Source organism: Canis lupus, chromosome 3, assembly GCF_048164855.1.
Source record: "Canis lupus baileyi chromosome 3, mCanLup2.hap1, whole genome shotgun sequence".
In the NCBI taxonomy this organism is placed as follows: Eukaryota; Metazoa; Chordata; class Mammalia; order Carnivora; family Canidae; genus Canis; species Canis lupus.
Genome location: NC_132840.1, coordinates 15,032,950 through 15,046,746, shown reverse-complemented (window position 1 = coordinate 15,046,746; position 13,797 = coordinate 15,032,950). Strand labels below are relative to the sequence as shown.

At 43.0% G+C, this 13,797-nt stretch overlaps 1 protein-coding gene and 1 long non-coding RNA gene across 8 annotated transcripts in view; one reads left to right on the top strand and one right to left on the bottom strand.

Annotated features, from left to right (window-relative positions):
• Nucleotides 1-13,797, bottom strand: part of SYCE1L (synaptonemal complex central element protein 1 like) — a 73,082-nt gene that overhangs the window by 15,894 nt on the left and 43,391 nt on the right. The gene's annotated exons all lie outside the window — the stretch shown is intronic.
• Nucleotides 931-9,182, top strand: LOC140629444 (uncharacterized). Of its 3 annotated transcripts, none has more exons than XR_012027287.1 (4): nucleotides 931-1,067; nucleotides 3,427-3,497; nucleotides 4,532-4,750; nucleotides 6,127-9,182. It is a non-coding gene; the product is annotated as an uncharacterized lncRNA (long non-coding RNA). The 3 variants fall into 3 exon arrangements; XR_012027286.1 differs by having other exon boundaries at nucleotides 933-979; XR_012027285.1 differs by having other exon boundaries at nucleotides 986-1,192.

Sequence of the window (13,797 nt, the reverse complement as noted above, 5' to 3'; positions counted from 1 at the left end):
TATATATTTTTAAAAATCTGCTTTAAGAGTCATCTAATGAAATTTAAATGTTTTGTTTATTTCTGTAAAATTTTCCTAGGACCTACTTGGAAAACCAGTAACAACAATGTAGTAAGATACTAGAATTCCCAAAGACTAGCAAGAGGAATGGGAAGAGCAGGGAGAGGCGATAATGATGTCATGATGGCTGATATCAATGCACATCTGCTATGTGCAAGGGATTTTCCCTGTATTAGTCTGAATTTTCTGACTCTTAAAACAACATGTGAAATAAATTATTATGTCTCCTAAGTTTGCATGTGAACCAAGGCTCACATGCATTTTATATGATGGCATTAGATTACAGAAACCCCACACTGTAAAGAACCAAGAATCTGCAACCACATGATCTTCAAGTCCATCTCCCAGGTACCCCCAAGGAATCCACCCGGTCAGAAGCAGTGGTGCTTCATCTCTTTAAGCCTTAATTTCTTCATCTAGGAACATGACTGTAATCATTCAACGAAAGCACCACTGTGCTGGATGTTACACGGTTGGAGAGAAACAGGGTTCTACCAACATTGGGCTTATGATCCATGCCCATGGAGCACCATTAATCCAGTCATTTCAGACAAACACAAAGTTTCAACCATGATAAGGGTTAAGCAGAAAAGGTATATGATCATACTGGAAGCTGTATACCGTTCAGTCCATTCACACTTGGAACCTTTAGTCATTTTCTTGCACACCAGTCTGTGTACCTGTGCATCCTTTACCAAGGTTCTGCTCTCACTGCCAGCCCCCACCTTGCCTGCAAGCACAAGTGCCTGGAAATTTAATCCCCCGCTCAACCCTGTGCAGACACTGGCCCAGTATGTCATTCATTCCCGAGTGATCACCCGAGTCAGGAGTAACTATAGTAACTAGAATTTTCTGAATGTTCAGTAAGGTATTGTGCCCTCAACGGGAGCGCCTGGCACATGGCAATACTCGACACATGGTAACTATAAAAATGACAATCAAGAGAAGAACCCAGAATGGTGAAGAAGGCAGCAGATGCTCTTGTGACAGCAAAGGAGATTTGAAGGGTAGAAGATGAGTTTTAGGATTTTGCAGCTTTTCGGGAACTGCCTTCAGAAGCAGGCTCATTTGGGGCTGACATTTCTCAAGGCCCTGGACCAGCTGACCCCCAGCTGCCAGCCTCCTGGCACAGGTGCATGGCTGGTGTCCTCCAAGGATTGAGAGCTGGCAGCCTGGGAACGGCCAGCTGCCAAACTCCTTTTCCCCAAGTGGGAGGAAGTTGGTTCCTGTGTGACTATTAATTAAATCCTGACTGGGTGGGCACTTTTAACGTTCTTTCCAGGGGCAGTCTTACTAGCCGAGTTCATAACTGAACTGCAGCCAGCCTCAGTCAGGGAGCAGGAAACCACCTTTTGCTGGGGCCAACTCACTTGTTCCGCATCCAAATTTACTCACCCAGGTAGAGGTCTGAATTGGAGGTCAGCCTGTGATTCTCAATGGATTGATTGTTTCCACCCATCTCCCCTCTGCAAGGTCCGGAAGACATGAAATAGGATTTGGGGGGAAGATTAACATGCTGCTTTACCATATTGTCTATCTGGAAGGCACACTCTGGGTATTGTTTGCTAACACAAAGAGTCTTTCAGAGTTACCCTATAAAGGACTGCTTTTGGAAGATTATGTTTGGGAGTTAGGTGTCTCAGTATCCCCCAGGACAAAGTGGCAGGGAGATTTAGCAGTGATCTAGATAATCTTATCAACCCCGATAATTCAGATGTTGGTTTTACTGCCTTCAAATGCACTAGCCAAATAGTCAGCAGCTCGTTCCATTCCTTTCCAAAGTGTTTACTGCTACACAGAGAGAAGGGAGCTGATACTTACTCAGCCCCGATGGTGTGCCAGGTGCTGTCCTGGGCACTTCGTGTGCACGCTCCCCTTAATTCTCCTATCAAATCCCTCGTTATCATTTCCTCCCTTTAAGGATAAGGAAACGAGGTTCAGTAAAAGGAAATAATTCATTTAAGGTCACACGGTAAAACCTGATGTTACGGGGTTTAGAATACAGGTCTGTTTCAGGTAACAAAATACTTGGGAGTAACTCAGAGCTTTTGTATCTCTTATGCTCATGGAGGTGTTTCTGGCATGCAGCCAGGACAAAGAATCACAGCCCTAGACTGAATGTACTCAATCTAAGTCGCATGGCTAGTCTATGGCAAAGCTGATACCAGAGCCCAGTTTTACCGGACATGCTTTCTACAAGCTCTGCTGCCCCTTAAAAATAATAGATTCAGCCCAATTCTCAACAACAATTAATGGAAGCCAATATTCTGGTGACCAAGGATCCTGGCTGCCTGAGTTTCATTACTTAATGAAAGAGATCTTAAGATTTACTGTCTCTCTTCCCAGAATTGATTAAGTAGACATTACTAAGTGCATTACTTACTAAGTACATTGGAAAGAAGACCACGTTGGAAACCAGAAAACCTGGGCTTTAGACTTTGCTCTACGTTAATCCCCTGGATAAACTTGATTTTTTCACATAACCTCCCTGAGCCCAGGAGATCACTGGATCTTGTGATTCTCAACCCTAAATGTACATTGTAATAACCTGGAGAGAATGTAAACAATTTTGTGCCCATGCCCCACCTCCAGAGTTCCTGATTCTATTGATTTGGGATAGAGCTATACGGTCCCCTCACGTTATTCTTACATTCAGCAGGGCTGGGAACCAGTGATTTAATTCTAACAACATGGTAGATGAGTCATGTCAGGGCTCTTCCAAGCCCTTGAATCTTCCATAATTTTACGATGGTTTCCATTCTCACTGAAAATCTAAGAATGACTTCAGCCTATTGTGTAAGTTGCCTGAAAGTACAATTGTTAAAGCAATTTATCTATCTGCCCTGGGTGGGTTCAACAAGCAAAGATTAAAAACATCTGTGCCGAGTGTTAGTTCCCGCAGTGACATGGGACACAATGAGGATGCGGGAAGTGGTCCTTGGGGAACTTGTTGGAAAACTCAAATGAAAACTTTTTTATATGTAGATCACTGTTGCTATGATGCTATATTGATGGATTTGGTACAATGGGGTGCTTGACTTCTCTGGTTTCACAAACGATTTTCCTTCTCTTCCCCCCAATAACATCTGAAAACTCACACTGATATTGGTCTAACTCTGGAGTGGCAACTACTTGTACCTTTTGGATGGTGACAGTCACAAAGGAAATGGGACAGGGGCATAAATGAGCCCTGATGTGCCCAGGGGAAAAATAGCTTAAATTCAAGCTTACATTTGCAAAAATTAGTTTTCTCTCTTTCCAACTGCCTTGATTTCCTACTCCTAAAAGGAATTTTTAGTGTTGAATATTGATCTTCAGTACTTGCTTAGCGAGCCTGATCCACTGTATCTATTTTCCCTTTTCCAGAGAAAAACCACCTCACTATGGAAGTTAGGGCTCTGCATTAAAAGAAGAGAATGCCGGAACCCAAAGCAGAGGTGAATGGGGTCTCCTCCAAGTTTTCTCTTTTATTAAAGAGCTTTTCTCTACCTCTGTCTGGCACCAGATGCCTGAACCTCCTCTTAATGCTGTGGTGTTAATATCTGTTTTCTCTGTCCCTTTTGACTCATTCAATCAATTCAATCTATATGGCTTTTCTTCCAGCAAGATTTATGGGGATGACATTAGACATTTTGGATTATGAAAGGTATAGAAGAATAAAAACCAAATTTACTCAAGTGATCTAATTCTCTTCTAGTTCCTTCCATTAAAAAAAAAAAAAGGGTGTTAAAATTGAACTTGGATTTTCCCCCCATTTCCAAAAGGAATAATTTGGGCAATGTAACTTTTAAGGCTTTTTCCTGCCCTAATAGCTACAATTTCTATTTTATCTCAGCCTTCTCCCACAAAAAGTTGTTTCCTATAAAAAGTGAACTTAGATTTAGTGTTAAATAATAAAAAAAAAATAACACGTGCTGCCTTCTACTTTATCTCAGGTGCTATTTTGTACTTTATTTCATTAGCATTGATTTTGGCCCCTAAAAGTAGGTTAGGGTTGATGAAGGGAAAGAAAGGAAAAGATAGTTCATTGATCTATTCTTTAAGTATCCATTATTTGCCAAATTTTAAGTCAATATTAGAAATGCCAGATATGGCCCTTTCTCTTATATGTCACTTTGTAGAGATAAAATTGTACAATGAAATGCATCTTCTTTATGAGATAGCATAGAATTACATACAGCGTGCTGTGGAAAAGCAGAAAATTAATAATTCTGTCTAATGGATTCAGAGAACACTCCACAAAAGCAGTGGCATTTGAGGAGATTCTAGAAGGATGGACACTCCTGTCCAGATAGAACCAGATCTATCTGAACCAGATAGAAGAGAGGCAAGGGCAGCTGAGATAAAAGAAACAGCAAGCCTGCAAGAAAGTCCCCAGTGACATCTGCCTCCTGGTATTCATGCTTAGTCTTGTATGGTCCCCTCTAATACTGAAAAAAGCCAACTTTTTTTTTTTTTTTTTTTTTGCCAGAATAACGGTGTGTGGTTTCCAAAGCAAGACCATAAAAATACTGTTTGGTATTGTGCTCTCTTGGATTTACACTGTGGGGTGGTCAGTCTCCATGTTGTAATGATGCTCAAGCAGCCCATGGAGAACCTCCCAGAAGAGGAACTGAGGTCTCCTAAGGGCAACCAGAGCCAAGTGAGAGCCATCCTAGAAGCAGATTCCCTAGCTCAGCCAAGTGTTCAGGTAATGGAGACCCATCTGACATCTTTCCTGCAACCTCATGAGACACCCCAAGTCAGAACCACGGACCTAACCATTTCTGAATTCCTAGGAGACAGTACGTCCTTATTGTTGTAAGCCACCGTGTTTGGGGATCATTTGTTATGCTGCAATAGATTGCTGATACAGGTGGCATCCAAGTTTATGTCATGCTCTGAGGTAAGAAAGGGAATAATAAGGGATGAGGTCTAAAGGGAAGGAAGAAGATCAAATTGGAAAGGTTTCATAGAGTGGACCACAAAGAAGTATTAAAGTGGATTCTTGCTGATTTTAGTAAGGAAGTGATGCAATTGGATGTGTGAGTTAGGAAATACACACCTAGACACTAGAGCATGAGCTGAGGAAGGAGTTAGCAGATATAATATTAAGCATAAATTATAGGGTTTTTTTTTACACTGGATTACTTGTCTACCTTTATTAAAGAATGATTTTGAGTTGCAAGAGAATTTATAGATTCCTACCTCCTTCCCTCTCATTCAGAGCCTACTTGACAGATGACCTTGCTCTCTCTGCTTAAATATCTCTAGGGATGGGGAACTCACCACCAGTTGAGCCAGTCCCCAACATGCTGATTTGAAAAGCTGTTTGGCTCCCTATAATTTTAATGGGCCACTGGACTGGGCTTTAGATTTGTCTCTCCCACTGAAGAACTGGTAGCCTTAGGACTAGAACTTTTAAGATCAGGCAGATTGGATAGGGTTCAAGATTCTAGTGTCTGCCACTAGCCTACTCATCCTCTTGAGATAAGCTCACATAGATTAGTAATAAAGTAATAACCTCAGAGATACAAACTCTAGGTTGGGGTCTGAGAAGTAGAGGAATAGAGACTTTACACTTACCATTTCTAGACCTGGCCTTACCAAATTAAGTAACAGAATCACTTGAGAGAAAGATGACTACATCTCAATCTGTCTACTTGACATCTTATTTTGCAGCTATTTTAAAGCATCGGATTGAAAGAAGAGGCTTTGTATTGATGTGTGGTTTTCTGAATACTCCAGAGAGTTGATGTAGCACTAGATCCCATGCCATCCCCCTCTGATGGCTCTCAAGTGGCCATGGATGGCGGTGGTCTGAAGTTTGCAGTCCCAGGATATCTATGATGTAGATGAGGTAATGGTTAATCAAGACTTGGCTCAGACCAAACCCTGGTAGAGGAAGCATGAGAAGCAGTCCAGCTTGTATAAATCCTTTGCCTTTCCAGCCCAGGGTTACAACACTTGGCGACCATCAGAGCCCTGTTAAGTGATTTGGATGTCCACACAGTTGCTTAATCAGTAGGTTCAATCATCTGGGATTTTAATAACTTAATCATTCAGTATATTCTATGATCTCTGTAGGTCCTGCCAAAACACAGTTTCAAGAGAGAGAAAACAGAGTAATGGAAGCAAGACTGAGAACAAGAAGGCCACCTTGTATCTTGTTTTACATAGGAGCTTAACCTTGAATGTCATATTCATATTGTTATTATGCTGATATAGTTCATCCGCTGGTCTTTGAAGCTATTTCAAGATATGTAACAGGAACCCCCCCTAAGTTTCAAAAGTGTAGTGTAGTGAAAATGGACCTTAGGGTCAGACTGACCCACTTTCAAATCATGACACCGTTGGAACATCTAAGTTGAAATGGCAAGGCTTCCAGTTAGCTGAGAGTTTCCAGCTGAACCACCTTCCTTTCAAACCTCAGCTCGGCATACAGCGGGGATACTGGAGGACAGCCATTTCTGCTCAACGTGGGACATCTCTAATGGGCAATCTTTACTCTGGAGGTCCTGGCTGAATTGATCAATACTGCATCAAATCTGTGTCATGGTCTGTAGCCCTCCATGCCACATCCCACGTCCCTCTCCCACCTCCACCCCCACCCCTGTTTATTTGATAAGTGCCAGATCCACACTACAGTATGAGGATTTCCCCCCAGCATTGTCTCCTCCCTCTTTTAGCTTCCAACCTCCCACTGGGGCCCCTCCCACAGAATGATCCATTTGGACTCCTAAACCCATCTGAGAGTCACCCCCAAATGATATAACAGATTAAGTTATTGAACTCTGAGATCCAACTTCTTTATCTTCCCAATCCTATTGCGACCACCTACACCATCAGAATTTGAACAGCTTAAATGAGGTGGAATACATACAGTATCCTGGCTTATAAGTAGACCATCACCAAGACTTTTTTTCCCCCTTCACTCAGCTCATCAGTAGGACCATTGGTGTGTAAAAAGAAGACACATTCTTCGCTTTCATTCACCAACTGTGATATGCCGAGAATAGCATTAACTGTCACGAGGGGGATGGGATCCTGGAAACACACAGCTGTGGGAGAGTGGGACACATCTGTTACAAGCCTGTGAGCATCTTTGATGCTGGGGACTATGGGTTTCCTAAGTGCTAGGACAAATGTCAGAGAGCAGCACAGAGCAGGGGCACCTAGCCTGGAATGTCAAGAACTACCACCTGGGGAGGAAACACTTGATTTGAGTCTACAAGAATGAGTACATGTTCACCCAGCAAAAGAGGCAGGTTGTTGCCAGAAGAGGCAGCAGCCCTTGCTGTGTCTGAGACACACCAGAGAGCAAAGTTAAGATGTTCTAAAGCTATTATAGAGCAAACTGGGGAAGAGGGCAGAGGCACCCCAGCAAAGCTGCTCCATGAAGGGCTTGGGCAGAGATTCTCTGCCCTGCTGTACAGAAAAGGATGCCAGCTGGGGCCCACATGGGTTAAATGCCTGGCCCAAGGTCACAGAGTTGTAAAGTCACCAACACCCCCACCCCCAAGCTAGAGCCAGGTGTCTGGTGCTGCTCTACCTGTAAGTATAGGTAACTTTCAGGCAGTTCTCAAGGTGATCTGGAAACAGGTCTTACTCAGCAGATTGCCTACAGAGTGAGAAGGGTGCAGTTAACCTCAGGACCAATATTTGAGGCTTTCACTGCAGACCATGCTCAATAGTCCAGGGAATTGGAGCTCCTTTAAAGCATGACTTTGGGGAAACAGAAGCCAATGTACACATTCACAGCATTTAGTTCCCCTGAATCAATTATGTTTAAGTGATGTTAAGGGTCTGACAGAGCCACAAAAGAAAGAACAATCTTTAACCTCAACACTGAAGCTGATCCCTGTGCCTTAATCTAAGCCATTGTGTCTGGCCCTACTTGTAAGCTCAGGTCTGGTTCTCATTGCTTTTGCGGATTTAAGCAAAATCCTTCACATAACTGAAATTAGGGTTTGTGTTGATATTTCTTTTGTTATAATATAAAAAAAGAAAGAAAACCACCCAAATCCCTGCAGTCCAGGCCATTGGTCTGGTGGACACACACTGTCTCAATAGAGCATCTTCTCAGAGAATGAGGGTGACATTGGCGTGGGCATCAGCATGTGGGGTGTGAACTGCAGCCCCTTCTGAGAGAGCCAGATGGGCTTGAGTTGTACCCCTCCTGCCATGGCTTGTTGGTGCAGAGACGCTAATGGAAACCACACAGTATCAGGCTGTTGCTATTGAAGCTGCCGTATGCCTTTGCTGCCTTGAAAGTAGCCTTTGGATGCCGTTTACCTAAAAGAAACCACATTTCATGCTAGGAAAGACTACCGAGACTAGGCTAGCTCAACTCCCTCACCTTCTAGGTGGGAAAATGCAGGATTTGATTGGACAGGTGACTTGCTCCAAATCAAGGTCAAGGCACATAGAATTACCATCCAAACTTTCTGGTTTCCAGACCCCTCATTTGGCTTAGCTCCTCAGAAGACAATGAAAGGCTTCTGGTTCCAAGTTTTTCTTTCCATTTGGGTGAGAAAAATGGGACACAATTCCGAAAGAAAAAGTTACCCAGGGAACAGTGGAAAAATCTAAAAACCAGTTTTGGCAGCAACGAGAATGTTGTGAAATGCATTTTTAGATTGTGCATATTATTATCTTCTGTGTGCATGCACTGATGAGTGTGTATTTTACCCATGTGGCTCGGTATAAATATAGATCTGTCAGTTGCCTGTGCCACATGGTTTGTGATGGACAGATGGGGCCAACAACAGGAAAGCATCTCCCCTTGTACCTGATGTTGAAATTATAGAAACAAATGTGGAATATAGGTGATGGTGGTAGACAGAAAAGATTGCCCAAGTTGAGAAGGCTCCTAGGAGATCACTTAGACCAGAATGTCTCAAAGAATAATCCATGGGAGGGTGATTTATGATGGAGGGGAAAGTCCTGTGGTCAAACGGTTTAGGAAACATGAATCCAAATTAAAGAGGTTTCCTTACTACAAGGCTTCTTTATGCAGAGTCCTCACTATGGGTATGTATAGTAGGGTGTTCTAGAAGAGGAATGCAAGATAGAAACTTTGCCAGACTTACATATCCACTGAAGCCCTGTTCACTCTAAGGCCAATTTCATGAAACTAATATTTCTTGGAGAATAACCTTTAAGTGTTGACCTTTCCCATATCCTAATTTTACAGATGAGAAAAAAGAGTGTCAGAGAAAAATGACTTTCCTTAGGTCACACTAGTCATCAGTGGGCAGAACCAGGACTCAAAAAAAAAAAAAAAAAAAAAACTAGACCTTCAGACAATAGCCAAAGGACCAAATCCCTTTCTTGTTGCTCTATCCCCAATGTGTTTCCAAGAGAGTTACCAGCAAGTAGTTTGGCAGTGACTAATAAAAATAGCAAAATATTTTACCTACATTATTGTATATGATCTTGATTAAAATCCTAAGAGATAGGGACTCTTATTACTAGCTTTTCAGATAAGAATGTGGAAACTTAACATACCAGCTGGTTGGCCTGGGGCAAGTAGTAGCACATGGAAGACAAATGAATGATTGGATAAATGATATAGGGTAAGATACTACTATGGATTTAAACTACTCTTGGATACTTCCCTGAAAAGCAACAGCCATGGAAATAGAAGGAGGAAGGGACGCCTGGGTAACTCAGTGGTTGAGCATCTGCCTTTGGCTCAGGTCCTGATCCTGGAGTCTTGGGATTGAGTCCCACATCAGTGTCTCCTTAGGCAGCCTGCTTCTCACTCTGCCTAGAACTCCACCTCTCTCTGTGTGTGTCTCTCATGAGTAAATAAATAAAATATTTTTTAAAAAAGAAATAGGAGGAATAATAAAGGAGTATGGTTTCCCTATGACCATGGCAGAGATCCTGTTCTCAAACTAGAGCTGAAGATCAACCCCAGGTGCAACAGGTCTGTGACTCAGTCCCATGACCAACAGTTTGTGCAGACTAGAGAAGACATACAGCCTAAGATGTCCCATTCCGGCCAGAAGGAAAGCATTAGCCCAGCCTGCCCACACTTCTATTGGTCTCTTCTGTGTTACTCAAGCTTTTGTGCCATCACAGAAATCCCATCTCTTGGGATTTCAGATTGTTTCCCATCTCTGCCCTTAATTCTGTGTTCCTGTCTCACAACGGAAAACCTTAAAACTTTAAGTTGGGCCTGGGATTGTGCCCTAGCTCAGGACCTTACATGCTGTTTGACCCTGGGCAAATCACCGGAGAGATAACACTCCCTACTGTCATCATCACCATCATCATCAAAGTGCTTATTATTGGCTTTATCTTCCACGATCAACTTTAAGCTTCCCAACAAACCACTGGGGCAACTCTGATTATTGTCCACATTTTGTAAATAAGGAAATGTGGCAAAGAGAAGTGAAACTAGTTCTTCAATTCATGACCTTTGTCAGGTTGCAGAGTCTGAACACAGGTGGTTAACCGCTTAACAACCTGGAGGTGCATATATTGTGTAAGAGCGAATGAATTCTCCTCTGCTGTCACAGGCCTATGACATAAGTAGTATCCTGCCCATCACAAAGAGGAGACAGGAGTGTCAAAGAGATTTAAAAGTCTGCCAAATGTCCCATGGCAAGTAAGTGGAGCTAAGAGCTGTGCTTCTCTAGAACCCAACCTCTTCTAATTGTATCCGGACACAGTTTCCTCATTTGCAAATTAAGGTAATGATAATGCCTGCTTCTCAACGACTGCAGCGAAGATCATGGTACCTGAGAGACCTCATAATCTATACACTCAGTGACGGTCACCTAGCCTCACCTTCGTCTATGTAAACGAACAAGGAGTCATCTCTCTGGCAGGCTGCCATTTGCTGACTCTGTGTTCGTGTGTTGGCTGGATGTTAGATTCACTCACCTAATTTTTTAGGGCCTTGTAAAACGTATGAGGTAATTCGTCTTTGTTAGTGAAAAAGATTTAGTGATGAATTCACCCTACAGCATAATTAGCCCCAGGCCTGTCTGTCCCTGAGGGAATCCTTCCTATCTTAGCAAAACAGAGGCAACCTGAGATTCAGAGGCATGTCATTTTACAGAATCTAGCTAATCAAACACAAAATGCGTGGAATCAACAGGTCTCTATTTCTGCCACCTCTAAAGAGACTCTGCTTCTCCCCAAAGCAAAACAAAGGAGGAGTTTTGCCAGCATTAAGGTTGGCCGAACAACGTAAATTCCAACTGGTAACTATAAAGAATTGTTGGATGCTTGGTTTGTATTTCTACAGATGCTCCTTGGCTTTCAAGGAACAAAGAGGTATGCTTAGGAAGCGGAAGACACTTGTTATACTTGCTATTGCTTCGAGAATGTGCCTCCACTTGATTTTCAAAAGACTTTCTGAACTAAAGGCTACGTGGTTGCCAGACTGCCTCAAAATGACAGAAGGATTTGCTCAAAGGAGAGAGTTTGCATTTTAATTTTAAATCATGCTCTGTTCCTGCCCACAGAATAACCAAACATGTGCGGAAATGTTTGCTATCCTTCCCCAGTGGCTTAGGTCATTTGGCTATCATATGACCTTCGTTGATCTAAGTCACCTCTCTCCTGGCTTTGCCAAAAAGTTGATTGCTGTTCATTTCTTCCCCGCACTAGCCATTCGGCAATAAAACATCTTTTCCTTACCAACTGAAGACAAATCCACAGGAGAAAAAATAAATCTCCTGTGGCAATCCAGGTGGCAGTAGATGCGTGTTGGCTTAGACAGCTTCTGCCCTCAGAGCTAAAGTCCACATGCTTTCCTCATGGGCCTCAGAGTCACTGGTGTCAGCATCCACAATGAAGCCAGGTGGGTCTTTGGCAGCCAGCTAGGAGAACAGTACATCTCCCCTACTCCTGGTGAGGTAACATGACCAAAGCAAGGAAGTAGGACTCTCAGAGATAACCAAACTGGGGGACACAACAAGTGCCAATAATTGGCGTTTTGACCAAATCCAAGGAATGAAATAATTCCAAGGCAACTTTATGCAGCATCTGTGGAATGACACTTCAGGTATATAAAAACAAAACTCATCACCTGGGTGGCTCAGTAGTTGAGTGTCTGCCTTTGGCCAAGGGTGTGATCCCAGGGTCCTAGGATTGAGTCCTGCATCGGGCTCCTCTGCCTATGTCTCTGCCTCTCTCTCTCTGTCTCTCATGAATAAACAATCTTTCAAAAAAAAAACACATCATCTAACTCATTGAGGGAAATGTTCTCTCGCTGAACTGCATTTGATCATACAGGGATTTTTCAGCAGGATTTGATCATACAGGGCTCTTTGTAATCTTATGTCTTTCAGTAGGAAAGACAGTCTTCTTTATCTGGTGGTCACAGCATTTCCAGAGGACAAAAGAAGACCTTTCAAAGCATCTTGATGACTCACGTAGTATCACATATGTCCACAGTGTAAGAAACAGCGGAGGGCACTGGGGAGGTCTAGCCAGAGGCACTTAGTACCTGCCCCTCTGGTCTTTCTCCTCCCGACAGGTTTTTCTCTTGCCAAAATGTTGCAGCAAGAACTTGGCATCGCCAGGAGGGGTCTGGCCACAGCAGAGTAGAGGAAAATGATCATGGTCATTGTTTAGAACTTTATTCTGTTCTTAATGCCACATCATGCTCATACAGCTTTACTGGAGAGATGCACGATCCAGGTCCCGGTGGCCTTGCTGCCAGCAGCAGCCCGTGTGAAAGAGGCATCTGGGCCATGTTCGTTCCAGTCTCACCTTGACCTGAGAATATGCACTTGATTTTATTTAAGAACATTCTAGAGAACAAGCACAGCAATTTCCACTTAGCCTTGTTTTCAAATTGATACGGTCACTGGGCTTTTCAGGTGCTATCGTGATTAGAGAAAATTGTGTTTTATGCAGTGCTCCTGCAAATCCACCCTGAGCCAGAATTCCATCCTACATTCCATTTAACTTAGAACTTGCCTTTGGTAGAAAAGTTTCTATGTAGCACTTGGCAAAAGTTTTTGTTTAATTCACCTGTATTCTATTTGGAAAAGGAAAAACAATTACAAGTGGCACTAACTTCCTTCCAGAGGACTGATTATTCCTTGTTATCCCCATGTTGTAGGAGAAGCAGTTAGAGGCTATACAAAGGAGAGAGTGTTTGGAAGCAGATAAATTCAGGATTGAATCTCTTTCCTACTGCTCAGTAGTTTATGATGTTAGAGAGGTGACTAAGAAGGGACAGTAAAATGTACAGAGGGGGGATGAAGTTACTTCTCTTGCAAAATTAAGCCATATAGGAACACCTGGGTGGCTCAGCGGTTGAGCATCTGGCTTCAGCCCAGGGTGTGATCCAGGAGCCCCAGGATCGAGTCCCACATCAGGCTCCCTGCATGGAGCCTGCTTCTCCCTCTGTCTCTGCCTCTCTGTGTCTCTCATGAATAAATAAAATCTTTTAAAAAATTAAGCCATATAAGCCTGGGTGGCTCAGCGGTTTAGTGCCACCTTCAGCACAGGACGTGATCCTGGAGCCCCAGGATCGAGTCCCACGTCGGGCTCCCTGCATGGAGCCTGCTTCTCCCTCTGCCTGTGTCTCTGCCTCTCTCTCTGTTTTTCATGAATAAATAAATAAAATCTTTAAAAGAAAAATTAAACCATATATATCTTTATACATATATATTAATATATATTATGTGCATACAATTTCATTTGATAGATACATCCCTGATCCCCGAGCCGAGCAGAGAGATGCACACATTTGGTCTTAGTTCATTTGCTGTTGTTTCCTACTGG